This window comes from Balearica regulorum, chromosome 10 (assembly GCF_011004875.1).
Source record: "Balearica regulorum gibbericeps isolate bBalReg1 chromosome 10, bBalReg1.pri, whole genome shotgun sequence".
In the NCBI taxonomy this organism is placed as follows: domain Eukaryota; kingdom Metazoa; phylum Chordata; class Aves; order Gruiformes; family Gruidae; genus Balearica; species Balearica regulorum.
This window is the reverse complement of record NC_046193.1, coordinates 3,186,895-3,202,541: the sequence shown is the minus strand read 5'-3', so window position 1 is coordinate 3,202,541 and position 15,647 is coordinate 3,186,895. Positions and strand designations below refer to the sequence as shown.

Sequence of the window (15,647 nt, the reverse complement as noted above, 5' to 3'; positions counted from 1 at the left end):
AATTACCTTAGCTTTCAAGATAGGGCAGAAGGTTCGTTCACCGATCTCTCTTCATCCATTTGATGCTGCCATGAATGACAAACCCAAGTTCAAGGTACAGCAGTGACCAGTGGATTCCCAGCCCTGTCTGTGGGAGGAGAGGTTAAGGTGACATTGTAACTTCACAAGCCTGTGCTGCAAGTCGCTCCGTAGGAGCTTCCAGTAATTCCTCACGTGCCCCTGTGAGGTGTGTTAACTTACAGCACCTCAAACCAGCTCAGAGCTGGAAGACTGCCCTGTTATGGCGGTGTAACTCACACCCAAAGCTGTAATGCAAACCAGATGAGAATCCGCCTCTTCATGCATCGGTCTTGTACATCCCCGTGGAGAATCCAGCTATCTGCCCGTAACAGCCACGATGACCACCTCTGACGGGGTGCAGCCGCCCTTTCCCAGCTTGAGATGGGCTGGTGGACTACCCAAGCTAAGCCAAATACTGCAGTTTGTTAATAAATTGGATCTAAATTGTTTAAAGCATCCTGTCTTATTTTGATTAAGGCATGTAAGGGAGCTCTCAGACGAGCAGCTCAGCTGGCAAATAAGAGGGACTGAAAAGCTCCAGTTGTGTGACACGCAGCTGCAGGCAAGATCCTGGGTAGCAGCTCTTCCCCCAGGTCAGTAATCCGATGAATGCTCATCTGTTTGCAAACTCACATGCTGACTTGGTTTCCATTTCAGGGTGTCAGACAGTGCAGTCAGTTACTGAGCATGAGGACTGCACCATCTTCCCCAAGAAAACTCACCTCGAAACCAAAACCCCCACTTAAAAGAAACATTCAGTGTAGGCCAGTAATTAAACCCACTATCTGCTATCGCCTGCTGCTTCAGATTTGACTCCAGCGCAATGTTGCCTTAACTGCAGACATTGCAAGGAAAGCAGAGGTGGGAATCAACCCTGCGACTACACCTCCTGGAGGCTGCATCCTAACCGAAAAGGAACAGAATATCCTTAACACGGGAGGTGCTCAGCACCTATTAAAAATGGGCCCCGCCAGATGCAGCTTCCAGGTCTGCTTTTCATAGGAATCTTCCCCATACCATTTCTTCTCCCTTCAAACAGTCACTTCTGGACAATCTTGCAATTTGCAGACAATAAATCATCTTCACACATACACCCCCCCAATAACACTTGTAAAATCCATAGGATCTATGCCAACCGTATGTGGTAAATACTCACTATTACTGCACACCTCCACCATTCCGGTAATATGTCCTTTCTAGAAACACCTCTGAAGTACATCCGTGATGACTCGACTTGAATTAACTCCTTTTTCCCTCCTACAATCACGCTGAAAGGAGTATTGGGGTTTTTTTCTGCAGAAGCAGCTATTTACCCACTAAGGCTGCCTAGCAGACTTTATCAAAAAGCTACCCACATCCAGCCCCTAAATTCAGCAATTAACAGTGACTCTACAGCCTGATTATTTTACATAAAACATGCAAAAAAAATTGGCTGTAGGGAACAGCAATGGGAATTCTGTTAAAGGAAATAGCAAGTGTAGCATGTCTGTCTGAATAATGTTAGTATCCTCCAGCAAAGATGATTTATAGGTGGGCTTTATTGATTAGGTAACAGCTAAAATACTTCTCTCAAAACCAAACCCTAGTGTAACCACTCTATTCATTCCCTCTGAAAAATACAACATGAATAGGCTTGGTAGCACCAGAAGAGATCTTAATTTTCAAGACAGATAATGCTTTGTTTATGGAGAAGCAGAGAAACAGAAGCAAAGAAAGAATTAATTTCAGAAACTGTCAAGAACCCTGTGATAAATAAATTAGGAGCACGCTAGTCTCCTATCAAACAAGCGACCAAAACTCACTAATATTAATACACGCTAAAAACATTACTACGACTTTTAGCATGTTTACTCTGTCTCCCATCTGTACAAGCCGGGTACACCTGATCAGGCTGTGATTTTAACATGCTAAATTTACCTTGCTGCTGAACATTAAGCATGATTGCCTTGAGACACAAGAGAGATTATGTTCAAAGAAACATTATGTGGTCATTAAAAAGGTTATAGGCTAAAGAAAGCCTTTCTAGAGTTGAAAGACAGCAAGTTAGGCTCCTTTTCAGAGTCCAAGATTATTTGGGTTTGGAACAGAATTCTGCTTCATGGTAAGAGTATGTTAGAAATACTTTATTCAGATTACATGTGGTATTTTTCAGAAGCAAAGTTGCTATGAAGGATCTTCTATGTAAAAACAGAAGGAGAAGAAGAAATTCAGCCTGGACATCCTGCATGCACTCTGAGAGCAGCTGGGAGCCCCAGACATTAACCAGCCCATCGCTGGGCTACGCTCTGGTCGTACCCGAGGCAGACAGACAGCTTAAACTGTTTCTGTCTGTAGCCCACAGGCTGATGAGACAACCACCTACTGATTTACGCTGAAACCATCCTAACTGCAATTTAGAAGACACACGAGGATTTTGTTCTTGTGAGAATCTCATGGCAGTAAGTTGCCCGGGTGTTTCGCAGCAGACACCCCGCACCGCTGATCTGCAGTGCGCGCAACGGGCACTAAAGTGGATGTAGCCACGCGTAACGCCACCATGCACAAGCAGCTGCCCGCTTGATACGATTCTATTTCAAGACAAAGCTGCTTCAGGGCCACGAGACAGCCCAGAACCAACCGGCATAAAGCCAAAGCTCAGCTCTGTCAAGACAAGTAAATGCATCTCTACACAATACCAGAGGTGTTTTCCCTTTAATGCCCTGGCACTGGAGGGAGGTGAACATGAGTGAACATCATTTGTCACTGGTTGAATCTTCTCTGTTCTTCGTTTCTGCAGCAAAATACGTAGTTTGGGAATTAGAGCTCCTCCATTGCTTTTCCCTGTGTGTCAGTGCCAGATTTACTGTTACAGCTATTACTTTTAATTATTTTCTTTTAAAGAAATGCTTGGTCATGCTTTTAATCAACAAACGTGGGGAACAAAATTCAGCTGGTATAAACTTCCACGTGAAGCTAGCAGTAAAGCCACGTGAAACATGGGACTTTAGATTTGTATTAGCTAAGACACATACGTATGAAATTTCTGAAAGAACAGGCTGTGTAGAAAGGCAGACATCACATAATGTATCTCAAAGCATCAGTTATACTTCCTAACATTTGTGAACCTCTAGAGAGGCCTAAGATTCAAATGTAAAATACCTATATGAAGAGAAAATGGCTCAACTCAGGTTATTAAGTTACAATAAAATATGTATTTTTTCGGTTTGCTAGCTTCCACTCCTGTCTCTTACCATCTCTATCTCAATGTCTCTCTCTGTGTCACCACAACCGGTCAGAACTGGATGAACCATTTCAAAAGGGCACAGAACCCTGGCAAACACTGAGGCAAAGCACTTAACAGCTTTAAAAAGAACATGGACCTGATAAAAGGACATAATTTTTAAAATCCTATAGATAAAGTTTGGAGCAGGTATGCAAGGGATATTTTTATATCTCTGTGCAGTTCAGTACCTGAAAAGGTTAAAAACTGTAAAGTAAAGGTTTCTGCAACTTAAGACCCCAAGCTAGCTTCAGACAAGTAATTTAGTCCCGAGAACAGTAAAGCTAGAAACCATGAAACTTCTCGCAAGGACTCATTCACCCTGCCAAATAGTAGCTCTGATATTTCTGACGTGCAGAACTATCACCTCTTGCAGGATGTTAATGGGACGTTAAAAGTCAAATAAAGAAGAAACTGTATTAAAAGCCAAGCCGCTCTTTCCAGACAAAGCATACGCAATGTTAACACAACAGTTTTCATATACAGCTAAAAATAATTAAGCTAAACTTTGAACACTTCTTTCCTTCATATCTTCTTTTTGGCCTCAGTGCCTTCAGTAAGTGCCTACAAAAAAACCAGGGTGGAATGGTTCTGGGTGTCGTGGATAAGAAACTCAGCTATCAAACATCGCAAGCAGATAAACTGATTCTGCTGGACACGTATTCGCTAGTGTGTTGTCATTAGCAGCTGGGCATTGCCAGCAATATCTGTGGATGAACTGTGGCGATTTTTAACCTGTAGGAACCTACTGAACTTCTGCTAATGTAACGGCCATCTAAATGAGCTCATCAGTCTGTAGCAGTAATAATCTCACAGTAGCATTTACTGCTTGTGTAGCATCATTCTACAGACTTACAGCACATCTTCCTCTTCCTAATGACTAACGTTCATCTCGAGAACTGAACACACAAGGACGTTTTAAAGCTGTATTTTAAAGTGGCCTTCCATACGCAGTGCAAGGGGGGGAAAATGTCCTTTTTCATATTGTGAGCCATATTTATCTCAGTTCTAAAACCTAGTGTGACTGAAACTGATAACAATTTGATGATCAAGATCAACTCCAAAGTAAACATTGGCACTGCTTCCTCACACACTGAGCTAAATGGCAGTGTTTATACTGCTACCTCACTTGCCTTCAAAATCTTACAGTGCGAATACAGACAAAGTAATCGCATGTGTTTCTGGCTCTTGCACCAAAAGCTGTGGTCCATCTTGTTTGACTTCATCTGCCTGCATGCAGCGATTTGGCAAGGTGGTTGATAAATCCCATTCACTCCTTCTATTAATGAGTGGCCCATAATAGCTGTCAGTAGCCTTCATTTGCCACAGAAGGATGTGAAGCAGCAATGCCAAAGATTTAGGGGGAGGCGCTGCTGCATTTATGTGATGAGGTTCTCAACACCTTTCCTACTATTAGCGCAAGAGTTTTGGTCTGGCCTTTGAAAAGAGAACAAAGAAGTGATCAGTGTCCCTTCTCCCAAGGCCGAGTACATCCCCTAGGCAGCTTGATGTAAATTGTACTTATTCTAGAGCTAAGAATGGCAGCATTTATGATTAAAAATGAAAGTCAGTTTGATGCAGAAGAATGGATATTAGATCACTTTGTACTTCTTATTAATTATTACATCATGAATGGGTGATTTCATTTTTAAAGAAGCCCAAACTACAAAGATTTTTTTATGCAAATATTTCCTCTCTAGCAGTTTAGAAATTAATTAGAAGGAAAATATTGTGAATAAATTATTGCAGATGACATACATTTTTTTAGATGCATTCATGATTTAAAAATCCGTATTTTCTTTTCTCTTGAAGAACCAGAGTAAAACATGCGTTTCATCCACATGAACTCATTGCAAAAAAATGACTTCAGGTACCAAGGAACCCTCTGATGGCACTCGCCTCCAAAGATTTGACAGTGTGTAGTCTTCCAATGCTCCAGTCATGAGCTATGCCAAAGTTCCATGCCCGCCAGCTGCAGTCAGTGGCATCTGGAGTGGGCCGAGTACACATGCAGCGAGCTTGACAATGCTCATTGCGAGAGTATTTTTTATCTCTATTAGTCTGTGAATGTGTGTTGGGGACAAAAATGGTCCAGCAGTCTTCAGATGTGATGGAGCAGTGGGACTTTCCACTTAGAAATGAGGAGCATTACAAAATTGTTAATTAAGAAGCGTATTCTCAGTTTCAGGCACTTTCTAATAGAGCACAGTGTCCCTCTAGGATTATAACATATCTTAGTGGTGTTTGAAGAAAAGAGGCTAAAGGAAAAATGCAGTTACAAGGTGGAGAGAAAGAGGCAGGGCTTAGTTTTGAAGTTTGTGGCAACTTTTCTCTTCATGAAGCTGAAACCTGAAAATTTTCACTTGTGCAAAACAGAGCTTCTGAGAGTAGAGCAAGGAGCAGCAATTCAAACGGGCCTTCATCCAAAAATTACCCCATTCAGGGTAAGAGTTTTTTCTTTGCTAAATGAAAAAGATCCATTGTGTGGGCAGGTGATGACAGTTAATTAAAAAACACAGGGGAGCATATTCTCTTAAAAAGCCACTTGAAAAACAAGAGAGCAATGAAGTAGGAGGAAAATCTATTCAAGGATTCTTCTGTCTAGCGGTAACACTGAGGAAATGTTACTCATTCATACAAACTGTCTTGTACCTAGAGACCAGATGCAAGCAATACTTTGTTATGGGTTTCGTTAGGTTGCATTGTGTCTAACTACATAAGATTGTCTGAAGTCGCCTTTCCTCTGAATTTTGAAATAAACAGTTTTGTTTCCTCTTGGTCTCTGTACGCACCAGAAGTAGTGTTGATTGATTGCACTGTTGAGGTCCCTTCCTCCTCTGGGCATATGGCAGGATAGTCCTTGCTCAAATATACAGGCGAGTAGCCACGAGTTTGCTTGAGATCTCTGGGCCATTTCCTTGTTGGAATCAACACGTGCATGTTCCAAGGTTGCTCATTAATGGTGAGACCACACACGTTACAGCATTCAGCCTGGTGGCAGAGCTGGGGTTCAGCTGAGCACTAAAAGGCCACAGTTGCCAAGGATTCATTTGGTGAAGACTCTTTTGCTATTAGAAAAAGCGGAACATCGTGCTGCAAGGTACCAGTACGTACTGCCTGTTGTCTCGGGGCAAGGGAATGCAGCGTTTCTACGGGGCTTGACTGAGATGTTTCTTATGATTTCAAGTACAGGCATCTTTAGGAGCTAGGAATTTCTTGTTAGAAAAACTATACTGTTTGATGCATCCTGTTCAAGTGTGAACAACCCTAAAACATACGTACAGATGCAATGCACATGAGAAATGTAAGAAATGTGTACATGCAAACTGCATGTGTACATAAAAAAAGCCTCTTCTAGATGTGATTTGAAAGGAACTTGTGAAAATACACTGGCAGTTTTGCCTGCGTAAACCACGGTCATCTCCACCAGCAGGAAAAGGGCTCAGGAACTGGGGTTTTGGGTAGTTAGCTGTGCTAATAAGGGGCCGTAAGTTTTGTACAGGGTTTGCAAGGCCTCAGAGCTTCAGTCTGGCAGGGCGATTCCATCTGCACTTCTCTTGACCTGACCGCAGCTTTGTTCTTCTTCGTTTAGCTGTGACAGCAGTTTCTCCAAATGACCAGTTATCTATGGATGATCTGTTTTATTTTTGTAATCTTTGTATGCTATAACCATAGTTTTATAGAGAGAGCAGTAACAAGCAGTAATTCTATGTAAAACGAGATTTTTAATGACTGTAACGCAGTGATGTAACACAGAAATATAGGCCTGGAACAACAGCAGAGGCCTTGAGAACTGGAAACATGGGACGAGGCATGCAGGAATACGGACATGGGGTGGTCAGGTGGGGCACAAGAGACTCCCCAGGCTACAAACAACTCAATGGTAAGTTAAAGAAATGCAGACTTAGAGATGGACAAAACTGGTTTTAAGGGAAACAGAGAACAAAGAAATACTCTTTCAAATATGTAAAAGGCACCATGTATAGTAAATTCAGATGTAATGTGGAGCTGCAGATCAGTGAAGAAAGAAGGAAAGAGAAGAAATAAATGTAAAAACGTGTCAGCAAACATGTCTCACCAGAATAAAATTGCAAACAAAGGCCAGTACTTCCCCGAGGTGACTTTGCTTTATGACTCCTTTAAGCTTTGTGACTCCTTTCGCAGTTCACATTAAAGCACGGCCACAACATGTCACTGCCTGAAGGACAGGGATGAAAAATTCCTTTCCTCAAACTGCTGTGAGCAAAGGACCAAGGTATTCTTTCCCATGCTCATCCTTCCCAATGAAAAAAGAGGAGTGCCTAGATTTTATTATTTCAAAATATGTTATGGGTCCCTACAGGATTAAAGTTCAGAAGGAATTTTGGGGGTTGAGGGGTGGGAATTTATGGACAGCATAGATCTTTGCACATCACAGTCCTCTCCAGATGCTAAGCGAATCCATTTCCCGTAAAATATGTTAAACTAGCCCCTGTAACATCATAATTTACTTCATTAACCTGTCTTAGAGTCATCTTGTTTTGCCTACCAGTGAAGCTAATAACCATGTCATAAGAGTTTTGCAGCTGGAACAAATCTGAGGTCTTGAGAACCAGCTGGAGTTGAAAACCAAACTACTACAAAAGGTTCCTTAGAGTATATGCCTCCATCAATTTTATCCTAGAGTTTAAAAGAAGTCCAAAGGGTGAAGAATTTCCATTTCCTCATAATTTCTCCCAGCCTGCTACAGATGGATACTATACGCAGTTGCATTCATCCCATGCTCTTGAGGGGAACAGAGACTAGTGCTTTGACCATCAGGTATTTTCTGGAATCCTAGTCACTCATGTAATATTTCCCCGCAGTCCTTTCTGCCTTGGATCAAAGATGAGAGGCAGGAGTTAAGATACCCGCTGAGTAAGGTATTATAATTGCTTCCAGCAGTACATCTGGACTTCAGAATTTGAGAGATATGAAGGTATTTTCCACAATAACATTTTGCTGCAATCTCAGATGCACAAGAGGAAAGTCAAAATCCATGTGCAGAGTGGGAGTGCTGTTGTAGACACCACTAAGCATTTTTTTCTATGTGTCTATTCAACAGTATTTTTGTAGTAGCAACTGATTCATGCAAACCTATGATACTGCTTTACAGATTTCTACAACAGACGCTTGCCCAGTGTTCAAACAAGACACTGTAGTAGCTCTAATACATCAGTGAGCAGCCAACTCATTGATTATCTTGGCTCTATCTTCCTCTCTGTCAAAAGCTGTCACACGTTTATCATCTAAAGTAGGTAGTATCTTTTTCCTAGTGGAGCTGCTGTTGTTCAGATAGATAACAGTGCTTTGCTGTGCTGCATTGCATTTCATATTTATAAAGCTGAGCAATGTGCAACACAAATATGAAACATAGAAGCAATTTTCTGAGAAAGGTCAAAACTACTGAGGTGTTTAAGGGTCGACTTTAAATCTAGATATATAAGCAAGATTGCTATCTATATGAGTGGGTGTTTTGTATGAGTTTTCTGAGAGCAAATAAGAAATGAGGCCATCACTAAAGCTAAGCAGTGGCAATTAATTTTGCTTACATAAATATTTTCTTAACTGCTTCTTTAAAGCACCTTCATCTTCTCCTTATTAAAGCATAGTCATGAGGACTTGGGATCCCACTTCTCTTCAGAAATTCTTTTTTCTTCTCTTCAGAGATTTTTACTTGCTGGGCTTGACACTGAGAAAGTAGAAACAACCACTCGACATTATGTTTTATAGTGAATCCATAAAACTCCATTAATTTCACTCCATTTGAAATAAAACTCAGGTTTGAAGTTAACATTCATATACCGGAAAGCACACGTTACTTTGAACAGTTCACGAACCCTATTAATATCTGAAAATTTTGAATTAACAAAATACAACACAAGCAAGTCTAACAGGGAAGTCTAAGAGTTCCCTGGTTCACTCATGCTATTTCACATAGCATGTAGTAATTTTTTATGTCAAATACTCAGCTTATAGTGACCTGATGCAAGGGTACATAAAGAAAGCCACTGCAGCTACGTGACTCTTCAGACATTGTCCGAACACCACTAATGTTCTTATACAGATCTTACACAAAACACACTGAACTGTATCTGCATCACATCATTGCTCTGCGTGACTTTAAATCACACGTGCCCCCAGTTTCTCTGTAAGTATGCACACTGTGCCCTGAGTATCCCTTCTTTTTGCAATAGCCCTGGAATTACACCAATTGAACAGACTCTGTTTGCTTACGCTGGTATCCAGGGCAGCAAAAGTGGACATTGGAAAAAAACTTGTTTTCTGTTCAATTTGATGCTCTTGCCAACTCTGCACAATTCAGACACGAGAACTCTTTCTCACTGTCATTTGTGGTCTTGCCCATGAAGAGGTAACTCCACACAGTTCATCACAAGATAAGGTTATCACATTACTGCAATTTGTCTGGATGTTGAAAGGAAAGTAATTCGGTTATTTAGTAGAAGCTCTGCAGAACTCATACCATGGAGTCAATTATCATTAATAAGCACAACCTTCATCTAAACTAATGAAATTTCCTAAAAATTTCCTAGAAAGCTTAAGAACAAGAAGGATACTGCCCATACAACTGATCTCTAATGGATGGTAAATTCCACGTGATCATAGACCACAGGCAGCCTTCATGTTGAATTTATAAAATCTACCGACTTACGGCTTATGTTCATGCTTTTGATTTTAAACCAAATTATTCTATTTTTCTTGACAACCCTTTTGTTTTAGGTAGAAACCTTAATAAGACAATGTGACATGTATTTAAATAAATGACAGATTTAATTAATCCAAGACAGGTTTATGAACAGAGCAGATCACACTTTTTAGCTCTCATTATCTGATCAGTCAACTTAATCTGAAATAACAACACTGGCAGCTTCTTACTGCATCTCATCTTTTTTTTTAATTTTAATTTTAATCACAAGCCTTTTGTGTTTTACACCCTCTTCTGCTAAGCAAATCATAAATACATTGAGGAGTATTTTCAAATCCTTCCTTACCAATCTTTCCCATTTTTCCACTGATTTCCATTTCCTCCTTCCTCTCTAAAATCCAGCAACAGAAATTTTTGTTATCACAAATGAACATTTTTCAGAAAGTCTTTCAGAGCAGAATACAGTAAGCGTTCTTCACCTTACAAGCCTTCTGGCATGGAGCTGTCATCGTATGTACGTGAGGTTCTTCGCTGAGATTAGCCTCCAAGCAATTCAACAACGTTGCTAGTAAAGCTTAAGGACACGCCAAGGTCAAAAGGAAGAAAAAAAACCCCAAAACCAAAATCCAAACAAAATAGTACCAGTGAGGCTCTCTTGTATGCAGTTAAAAAGATTTAACTGCATACAAACAATTCTAAAACCTGAACGAAAATAAAATATATCTGGATATTATCAAATGCAGTATGCCCTCTGAGAAAAATTTTCCATGCTTAATTATTTAAAATGAGAAAGGCAGTTTAGATAAAGCAGGGCATGACATCACTCATCTAAATCTTTTAATAACATCAGCTCTAACTTTAAAAAGCTATCTTTTTAAATGGAACATACTGGGGATTAAGCTGATACATTGAAATTATTTCTGTAAATACACTGGTTTAAATCTAAATGGTTTATATGTAAATCTGGAAAAAATATCTTAACAATAAACAATTGCAACATTAGACACTAATGAAATCTGATATCACATCACAGCTTTAAGATAGAGTTAATGACTCTGTGCCCTTATGCATGTGCTGCTTTGTGATCTTATGTTGCGATAACAGGATTGAAAAAAAAATAAATCTCACAAATGACAAAGCAAAACATTCAGGTAAAGCTCTCTAGAAATGATAGGCAGGCAGAAATAGCCTTTCTTCCACTCAGTAGTTAAAGTCCTTACAGCTTTTCAAAGCTCTAACATTACCTCAGCTCAGAGCTCCAAGGCAGACAATGAATCAAATGTGTGAATCAAGTGGCTGGTAATCGCACGTGCTTTTCCACCTCTTGCATCTCTGCCATCCTCCACACAAGGATACAAATGCAGTGGTCTCCTTTTAAGTCCTTAAATGTTACAAAAATGCCAGTAAAGAACTAAATACCATTGTCTTTGTATTTTCCCTGTAGCAATTCCCCAATCAAATGGTTCCCATCAGTAAGAATATCCTGGTGTTGATTTGGTTTCAAAAATCCATCTGTAGGAAAAAACTAAGTGAGAGAAAAAGAAAAATGGCTTAGTATTGATATCTGGCTGGCATGCTGCTCTGGTGCTCCGCCACAGCTCTCCCAGAAAACACAGGGAAGTCTTAAAAGTGGCAGGAGTTTCTTTTATCCCACCATTTTCCTGTCCAGCTTCCAGCATCAAAGCAGATGTAGGGCTGCCTCAGTAAAGTCTAGATTTAGCACTTAGCACAACGTCCTACTCTTCCTTCCCCTGGAGTTGTTAGACATTATTTACAATGTTGGAATTCCACTCCCCTTCCTCCTTCCCCCCCAAAAAAGTACAACACAGGCAACTCCAGCAGTTTTCTCCTCAGGACTGGAAGCTTTGTACAAAATTATATTCTTTGAAATATCTTGGTGTGGATTTTGCCTCATTTTGGGGTCATCCACCCAATCATAGGCACTAGCATCTCTGTTCGGAAGCTCAAGCTTCTCGCAAAAGCTAGCAGAGAGCTTTCCACACATGAAGAAGACTTTGAAATAACATGCAGCCCATCTTCATAATTGCAGGACTATTCCTTTAAAGTAAATAACTAGAATTCAGTATTCCTGCATTGGCATGGACACGGCTTCATTACACCTAATATCATAGAGCAATACAACATTTTCACTCACACAACTTGCCATCAATCTTCATTAGCTCATCTACACTCAGCTGCTGCTACACTAGTGACTAGCGCTTCCTGAGAGTGAGAGAGAATTGGAAGCTCACTGGCTTCTGCAGTCACTCAGGAGTTGTAGGGTCTTGCCATTTCCATGCGAGCCAGCAGCCGAAGACGGTGATTACGCTACATATTTTAATGATGCTGGGTGAAGGGCGCTCTCAGCTCTTCCTGAAAGACAGAGTTCATTTAACCACAATCGTTGGCAGCCATGTAATACACATCATGAATATATGGTTTAGAAGGAATGGTAAGACTGCCTACTGGGTATTTAAAATACCAAAAGTCACAAAATTCCCCCAGTGACCAATAACAAAGCTAAGGTTTCCATATGCCCTTTGCAGAGCTGCCAGCAAAAGGTTCTTTGGCACAGATCACCAGAATTATATAGGTGCCCAGTCTCTACTGGAATCAACTGGAATTAGGAATCTACCTATTTTTGTGGATCTAAATCTTAGGAATCCAGTGGGAGCAAAATTCATCTGGCTGCTTACTTGGCAGCGACCCCTGCATAAAACACCTGACTAGCACGTTACAACTTTGCTGTGTATTTGATATAATGCTTTGGTGTCAGTTCACCTCAGATTTGATTTACAAAGCCATTAGGAGAATCTACTTTAGGAACCATCCCCTCCCCAGTTCCCACCTGAATGGTGGAGTTCAGCAGGGACTTTGGGGACACAAGGCTGGAGTACCTCAGCTCGGGAGCACGCACCCCTGACATCTCACATTACACAAACTTGTTACATTTTCCAGACTCACTAGAAAAAGACAAGTATTTCTTCTGACATTTTCTAGCAGGCAAGAAAGTAATAGGCCTAATGCCATGGGCTGGTGAAGTATCTTGATCTCAGCATTAGGTCATCTTGCTTTATGTCCACTATATGCATAGCCAGAGCTAATAGTTGGTCTGCTCAGCACTCTGTCACAAGCTCTGCTGGCACTAAGTGTTTTGCATTCAAATACTATTTGCAGCCACTTCTTCCCCCTCACATTTCTGTGTATTGAGGTGAGGGACCTGTATTTCAGCATACGCATTTAAAAATGGACACGAATTCCAAACAGCACTGTACGGGCTGTGCTTCATGGACTGCACTGCCTACACAGCCCATTGATAAGAAACCATTTTACAGCTATTTCTTCAGAGGTTTTTTGCACAGTCAGTGGCATTGTGTGAGATCAGAGGTCAACTTAGATCTTGCACCTGTAGAAAAAAGTTGTAAGTAGGTGGAATTTTTTGCTTTGAGTCTGGTTTGGATGCGATTCTACAGTTAAAGTTACCTGATGATAAGAAGCCTGAAACAGATATCTTCCCTGGCTTTTCTCCTAAAATTTTTAAGCGGTGAGCCATACTTTTTCTCTCTGCCCAGAGGATCTGGCAGAGTGACAGACCATCCCTCTTCTTGGTTCTTAACACAAACCAGAATACATTGATGACGGTAATTCCATGAAAGCCAGACCCTGAGACAGGACTCTTAATATGGGACTGTTAACAAGCTCTGTCTCCTCTAATTTCTGCAGCCATTAGCCAAGACTTGTTCCAAAGTACATCGTCCCACTTTTGATGGGAGGGATCTCCTTCCCTCATTACCTCAATTCATTCCAGACTTTACGGAGTTCAGCCAAAGCAACTTAACCTTTTGCATTCCAGCAACCAAAATTTCCTCCAGTGCACTTTTGCATTTTATTCACTCTGCAGATCCTAGATTTTTATGATTTCCAGATGACCAAACTCCTTTACCGCAATAATACATCAGCTGGATGCATCCTGTTTGGTGAGAAAGGCAGAAAAGACACTTGTTTGGGGAAAGAAATGCAGAAGAAAGGAGCCTCAGCAAAAGATTTCCTGCCTCATTTCTAAAAGGAGCAACTGAAATAAGGGCCACATACATTCATGCTCCCTCCTCTTCCCTGCTGTTATTTCTCTGCACAGGTTGTTCACCTCCAGTTGCTAAGCAACATACTTCTCTCACATGCTCTACATCCTAGTGCACAGAAAAAAAAGGGGGGGGGGGGAAGATACTGCAGATTACAAAATTACACTGATAAGGAGGGAGCATAAACTTTTTCCTCCCCTCCCTCCCTTTCTCCCATGCTCAATGTCTTTCACACCACATTAAATCTCATCTCACCGTTCTCCACTAAAGCAAGCAGCACAATCCTTGGTTAACCGGAGCATACTCCCAGGATGACTATTAAAACAAAAGCAGAAGAAAGGCAATCAGTTCATGAACCATATTCTTTTCTGCTGAAAAGTATTGAGATTTCCTCTGAACAAATAACAAGCCTCCCAAAGGACTGTTGCGGTTACGAATGTTTAAATCCTGCATATGCCACAGTAATCTAGGACAGGTTATAGACATAGAATATTATGTATTCTGCAGCAATGTAAAATCCATTTTCTTTACCTTTCTTATTATCAAAGGCTTTAAAATTTGACCATAAAGCTTAACTCCTCCAGGCAGCAATTTCTTTCTAATGCAAGGTCTCAGTGCTGCCTGAGCTCCTTTTTTCTCCTGTTATCCACCCACACAGACTATGAACACTTTAAAGAAATAACAATGATAAAAAAAATCACTTAAGTTATTCAGCAAATTTGAAAAGTTAACATTTTAATATGCTATGCTATTCCTATGCAATCCAGTTGAGGGGAATCTCACAGGACTTAATTTTGAAAAACCCATAACTTTACTACTTTATATGTAGAGATATGTTTGCTTAGAGCAAAAAACGTACCTCTAATAGATGTACTGCAACGTTCTGCTCTCCTTTATCTCTACTGATTCCCACCCTTTTTGGTCTACAGCTTACTCTCAACCTTCACCATTTCCCGTGAACCACCATAGTGTGAAGCTGCCATTAAACATACCATAAACTGCAATACAGTACTGTACTTTCATACCTTGCTTTTCAGTACTGATCCATTTTCCTTTCCTCACAGACCAACAGTGGTAAATTGATCCCTGTTTGGGATCAGAATGGAACTCATGTCTGGTTCTGAGGCCATCAGTAAAATAGGTGGGGTCCTTTCCTACTTTATCTATTTAAATATACAGTGTTCAGCACAGAGGATGACTTTTGCTATTACAACAGCTACATTACTGACTGTTAATATATATTTGTCATCCAAACTATCTAAAAAACAGAGTGAAACTTGGTGACAAGTTTCTGCCAAATCAAAACCAAAATTCAAAAGACCCAAACATTTTAATTCGGAATTAAACCAATTGAGCATACTTCTGAAACAAAGCATCAGATACAAATTTATCTCATTCAACCTGTAATTTTCTAATTCAACTAAAAGATTTTCAAATCTTCTGAAAATTCAAGGCTAAGTCATTCACAATGGAACGAAACATTTTGTGTGGCTCTAAATCACTTTCTGAAAAACAAGTAGAAGAAGGTACAGTCAATATACCAATATCCCAGTTGTTTCACAAT

General features: G+C 40.5%; 1 long non-coding RNA gene across 3 annotated transcripts in view; it reads right to left on the bottom strand.

Annotated features, from left to right (window-relative positions):
• The window catches only part of LOC142603245 (uncharacterized), a 118,728-nt gene that overhangs the window by 15,634 nt on the left and 87,447 nt on the right, over positions 1-15,647 (bottom strand). For 2 of the 3 annotated variants that reach the window (XR_012837142.1, XR_012837139.1), the window contains exon 2: positions 7-127. This is a non-coding gene — a long non-coding RNA (uncharacterized LOC142603245). Of the gene's footprint in view, positions 1-6; positions 128-11,248; positions 11,386-15,647 lie in introns of all 3 variants that reach the window. The other variant, XR_012837141.1, reaches the window with a different exon arrangement.